Genomic DNA, 6,096 nt, shown 5'->3' with positions numbered 1-6,096 from the left:
CTTCAAGTGGATCCGATCACTTCAACATTCACAAGATCAATTATCATTTCTTATCAACGGTGCTTGTTTCATCCGTTCCAAGTGGTCTTTGTTTTTCCCACCCACCCACCCTTCTTCTTCGAGGACTCAGATTTCTTATTCAAGTATCCTTTTATTGATGGGAAGCTTCTCCATTCCTTTTCCGTCAATATTCTTATCCGGTGATTCTCATGAAGATCGTAACGGAGCTTCAAGTTATCATTCTTTGTTCTTTTATCTTCTCCGGTGGATTCAAGTCAAGCCTTTGGTGTTGATCATATCCTTTCCTCGTTTCAGAAGCTTTATCATACCGTTGCTCATCATATTCATTCATTTCTCGCTATTCATTTATTCCGGAGTGCTCAAGATATTTCGAAGATTTGTGTTTTCACTTTGCATCCGTTCAAGCTATTTCGAGGTCCTATCTTACTCAAGCCATTTAATTCAACCGGAGCAATCCTCTCTTTTAAATCATTTCAACGGTGTAACTTTTGAGTGGGCCCTAACCCATAGGTCTTTTCCCAGGGTCTTACCTGACTCTTCTAATCTCCCCGGAGCTATCATCAAATTCTTTTTGAAGTTTGACGTAAGAATGAATTACCATCAGTCAAATGTATTTCTCCAAGATCTTTCAAATTCTTTTCATAGTTGGCTCAACCTCTTCGTTTTGATTCTTCCGGAGTGTCTAAATTATTCATGGTGGTGTTTTGTCGTCGTCATTCTCAACATTTGAAGACTGAAGAAGAGTTTCTTTTTAATCTTGCTCTATTCTCTTCAAGATTCATGGTGCTAGCTTGTTGCCATCCTCTCATAATAGTTTTCGATTGTGAGAATCTTTTTCACCCATCAGGAGATATTCAAGAGTCTTCTCAGTGTGTTATCCGGAGTCCATCAATTTAGGTTATTCATTCTCAGCTGTCAGTTATCATTCTCCTATCTTGCCGGTGCATCAATCAAATATCCTCTAATCAGTTCTTGATCTCTTCGTTCTCATGTATCTAGTTTGTCTCAAGCACCTTCGTTCATTTGCTAATTCTTACCGGTGATGCACCCCTACTTCGAGCATTTTCAATTCTTACGGTGGTTCTTTCAAGATCTCTTCCTTGTTCATCATATCAATTCATTTGTTGTTCCAATCCTACCGGTGGTTCCTTGAATACGTTCTCAAGATTATGTTATATCTCTCTTAATCCTTGATACGAGAATAAGTAGTGTGCCAAATCCGTTGGTTGTCATCAATTTAATTGATGAAGGACGAGCATAATGTAATTCTTATTCTTGTTTCATCCGGATGAGTAATTTCTTTTTTTTCCGGAGTGGTTCATCATGTCATATTCTCAGTTTGAGATGCCTTATCTTTTCTTTCCCGGAGTTCCAAGATCTAATTATCATGGAGATCCATCTAAATCATTACAAGGTTTCACCTTGTGTTTTTCAACTTCTCTTTCTTCTCGTTATCCTTTCGTTACCGTAGTTCTTCTTGGAGGTTCTGCATGTTGGTTCATGAAGGATTTAAATTCCTTCTCAAAGTGTTCATCAAGATTCTTTTCTAAGGAGCTCAAGCATTCTTCATCTTGCTATCCGGAGTGCATTTCTGTCTATCTTATCATTCGAGGTGGTATTATGTCATTCTTGATAATTTGAGTTCATGTTTTCATGATTCACATGCTGTCAAGAATGAGACATTTTTAAATCCATCATTTTCTTCATTGGAATTATCTTGGGTTATATTTCATCAAAAGCCTTCCCTAAGGATTGTTGTTATTATGGTGCTTATAAATGATCCAAGTTTTCATTTATCCTCCCGGTGAAATAAGTTTCTCGCCTCCTAGCTCATATCAATCCAATCTTTTGTTTTCGTTAGTGGCAGAATTTTCACCTCATAAAGTTTGAGATGGTCTCCATAAGCCCACTACAACCTTGTTCTTTTCTTGTTGTTAATCCAACTAATCCGTTCTAACATTTGTTGTAACCGTGCTCTCTCAAGATCTTGTTTCCCTTCATTCCGGAGGCATTGTGATGTTGCTCTCCTCAACCCATCTTCTAGGATTGTCAGGACCATGTTTTGATCGTGCTTATCCTTTTAACCAGAGTGTTGTGTCCCCTTTTGCTCAAGCTCTTTCATTTTACCAAGTTTTTCATCTCTTTTAAACCGGAGTGCTGTCCGAGATCTTTCTTACCCCTTGTTTCAATTCATTCAATAGTTATGGAGGCAGTGTATTGTGATTTCATCAAGTATCTTCTCATCTTATCAAGTTATTATTCAATTCCTTTTCTTTTCAACCAGAGTGTTGCCCGAATTTTGGTTTTCCTTGATCCCCTTCTTTAACCGGAGTGTTTTCAATAAATATCTTGCCCTTCAACCTCAAGGTTTTTTTTCGCAATGCTCTTTGTCCCTCTTTTCTAACGGAGTGTTTTCGACCTAGTTCACCTTCGTTGTATTCTTTGCTCGAATTTGTTCAACCTCGCAAGGTTCTTGGTTTCACTCATTGGTCAAAGAAGCAACTTAATTTACCTCTTCTCTTTCTCCTTCGTTTTCCCTCCGGTGCCATTCTAGATCTCAGGACGAGATCCTCTCGTAGTGGTGGAGTGTTGTAACGCCCCGAGACCAATGTGCCAGGTGTCGTCCACTTATTCGCTGTTGCTGCCTTGTCATTGCTTGCGCGTCATGCATTGCATATCATGTCATCATGTGCATTTCATTTGCATACATGTTCGTCTCATGCATCCGAGCTTTTTCCCCGTTGTCCGTTTTGCATTCCGGCGTTCCGTTCTCCTCCGGTGGTCATTTCTACCTTTCTTTCTTGTGTGGCGATTAAACATTTCCGAATTGGACCGAGACTTGCCAAGCGGCCTTGGTTTACTACCGGTAGACCGCCTGTCAAGTTTCGTACCATTTGGACTTCGTTTGATACTCCAACGGTTAACCGAGGGACCGAAAAGGCCTCGTGTGTGTTGCAGCCCAACACCCTTCCATTTTGGCCCAAAACCCACCTAACTCTGCTCCATCATCTCGGTCGTTCGATCACGATCGCGTGGCCGAAAACCGCACCTCATTTGGACTCTCCTAGCTCCCTCTACCTATAAAAGAGCACCCCCTCTCCGAAATTCGCGGTTCATCCTTCCCCTAACCCTAAAAATTCTCAGATCCGCGCCGCCGGACATTTCTTCCCCGCCGACGGACATGTCCGCGTCGCCCGCCGCGACCAACCACGGCGTGCCACGTCAGCGCCGCCACCTCTCTCCACCGCGCGGGCCCGCGGCGCCCAGAGCCGGCCCGCCCGGGCCAGAACCCCCGCCGCCCGAGCGCTCGTTCCTCCGCGCGCCTGCCACCGACCGCCACCGCCACCGCCATCGCCGGCAGCCGCCTTCGCTCGCCGCGGCGCGCCCCGGCGCCCGAACGCCTCCCCGCCGCCGTCCTGGACTCCTCCGGCCTCGATCCGAGCCCGAGGAGGACCGCCACCGCCGCCTGCTTTCAGATCCGGCGCCGCCCGCCGCGGCTCCGGCCATCCCCGTCGCCGGAGTCTCCCAGCGCCACCGCCGCCCTGCCTCGATCCCGATCGGATCGGGAGAGACGACCGGGTCGCTTCGCGCCCGCATGGGCCCCGCCTTCGGCCCAGCTCCAGCCGGCCTCGTTCGGCCTGCCTCCTCCTCCTTCGTGGGCCGGCCCAGCTTCCCGGCCAGCGCAGCGCCAAGCCCAGCTCCAGATCCGCGGCCTGCCTCTCTCCTCCACCGGCCTGCCTTCTCCTCTCCACGTCCGGGCCGAAGCCCACTGGGTGAGGCCAAACACTCCCCAGCGCCTCCTGTTTTTTTTCTGCTGTTGGGCTTGCCCAGATTCGGCCCGCATCGGTTTTTTTCAGTTCTGGGCGATTTTATCTAATTTCCAGGAGCCTGTCAGTTTTGCAGAAAGTCCCTGTTCTTCATGCATTTAATAACTCACTAACCGTGCATCGGATTAAATATTTTATATATGAAACTTGCTCATAATCTTGTGTAGATTAATAATATCCAACTTTCATCTATGTTTGAAATGTCTAAAGTGATGTTTGTTTAATTTTGCTCCTATGCCATGTTAAAATGATTTAATTCATAACTAAATAACCGTAGCTCCGATTTAAATAACATTTATATGTAAATGGGGTAGAAAGATGCCTAGTTTAACATGGTGCTTTCATCTTGCATGTTTAACAACTCTAAAATTGTGTTTAGGGCAGAACAGTACCAAACCTTAAAATATGCACATGAGGAGTTTCCGGACTTGTTGGTTGTTGTTCCGGCCTCATTTAAACTTGCCTAGAGTAGGTAGTTTCGTCATGCTTCACCTCTTGCCATGTTAATCAACATTTAATTTTGTTGGGGTACATAAACGAGAGAGAACTAAATAATTGATGTGGTGTTTTGTCAATATGCATCCCGATGCATATTGAGCTCCACTTAATTTGTAGGATTGTTTGTGCACTTTGCCATGCCATGCCCCATTAAACCGGACATGCATCATACTTGTTTGTGCATCATGCCATGTCTTTGTGGTGGTTGTTTACTATGTCGTTTGCTTCTTTCCGGTGTTGCTTCTTCGGGTTGGTTCCGATAACGTCGTGTTTGTGAGGACCCGTTCGACTACGTCCGTTTGTCTTCTTCATGGACTCGTTCTTCTTCCTTGCGGGATCTCAGGCAAGATGGTCATACCCTCGAAATCACTACTATCTTTGCTATGCTAGTTTGCTCGCTCTTTTGCTATGCCAATGCTACGATGCCTACCACTTGCTTGTCAAGCCTCCCAAATTGCCATGTCAAACCTCTAACCCACCATGTCCTAGCAAACCCTTGATTGGCTATGTTACCGCTTCGCTCAGCCCCTCTTATAGCGTTGTTAGTTGCAGGTGAAGATTGAAGTTTGTTCCTCGTTGGAACATGGAGATGTTGTTCCTTGTTGGAACATGTTTACTTGTTGGGATATCACTATATATCTTATTTAATTAATGCATCTATACACTTGGTAAAGGGTGGAAGGCTCGGCCTTATGCTTGGTGTTTTGTTCCACTCTTGCCGCCCTAGTTTCCGTCATATCGGTGTTATGTTCCCGGATTTTGCGTTCCTTACGCGGTTGGGTAATAATGGGAACCCCTTGACAGTTCGCCTTAAGTAAAGCTCCTCCAGCAATGCCCAACCTTGGTTTTACCATTTGCCTCACCACCACCTACTTTTCCCTTGGGAGTCGCTCTCTCGAGGGTCATCTTTATTTTAACCCCCCCGGGCCAGTGCTTGTCTAAGTGTTGGTCCGAAATGGGCAGCCTGCGGGGCCACCTCGGGGAAACTTGAGGGCTGGTTTTACTCATAGCTTGACCTATCCGGTGCTGCCCTGAGAACGAGATATGTGCAGCTCCCATCAGGATGTCGGCGCATCGGGCGGTGTTGCTGGTTTAGTTTTACCCTGTCGAAATGTCTTGTTGTACCAGATACCGAGTCTGATTGGAATGTCTCGGGAGGAGGTCTATTCCTTCGTTGACCGTGAGAGCTTGTCATGGGCTAAGTTGGGACACCCCTATAGGGATTGGAACTTTCGAAAGCCGTGCCCGCGGTTATGGGCAGATGGGAATTTGTTAACGTCCGGTTGTAGAAAACCTAAAGTCGACCTTAATTAAAATGAATCAACCGCGTGTGTAACCGTGATGGTCTCTTTCCGGCGGGGTCCGGGAAGCGAACACGGTTGTTGGAGTTATGCTTGACGTAGGTTGTTATAGGATCACTTCTTGATCATACTTTTACTGACCGTGCTTTGCCTTCTCTTCTCGCTCTCTTTTGCGTATGTTAGCCACCATATATGCTAGCCGCTTGCTGCAGCTCCACCTCCTAACTTTACCTTACCCACAAGCTTAAATAGTCTTGATCGCGAGGGTGCGAGATTGCTGAGTCCCTGTGGCTCACAGATACTTCCAAAACCAGCTTGCAGGTGCCGATGAGTCCGTGCAGATGACGCAACCAAGCTCAGGAGGAGCTCTATGAAGATCTTGTCCTTTGTGTTGTTTCGTTCTAGTTGATCAGTAGTGGAGCCCAGTTGGGGTCGATTGGGGACCTTTG

This window comes from Triticum aestivum, chromosome 5A, assembly GCF_018294505.1.
Source record: "Triticum aestivum cultivar Chinese Spring chromosome 5A, IWGSC CS RefSeq v2.1, whole genome shotgun sequence".
In the NCBI taxonomy this organism is placed as follows: Eukaryota; Viridiplantae; Streptophyta; class Magnoliopsida; order Poales; family Poaceae; genus Triticum; species Triticum aestivum.
The sequence above is the reverse complement of the archived record's forward strand: the minus strand, read 5'-3'. Positions refer to the sequence as shown.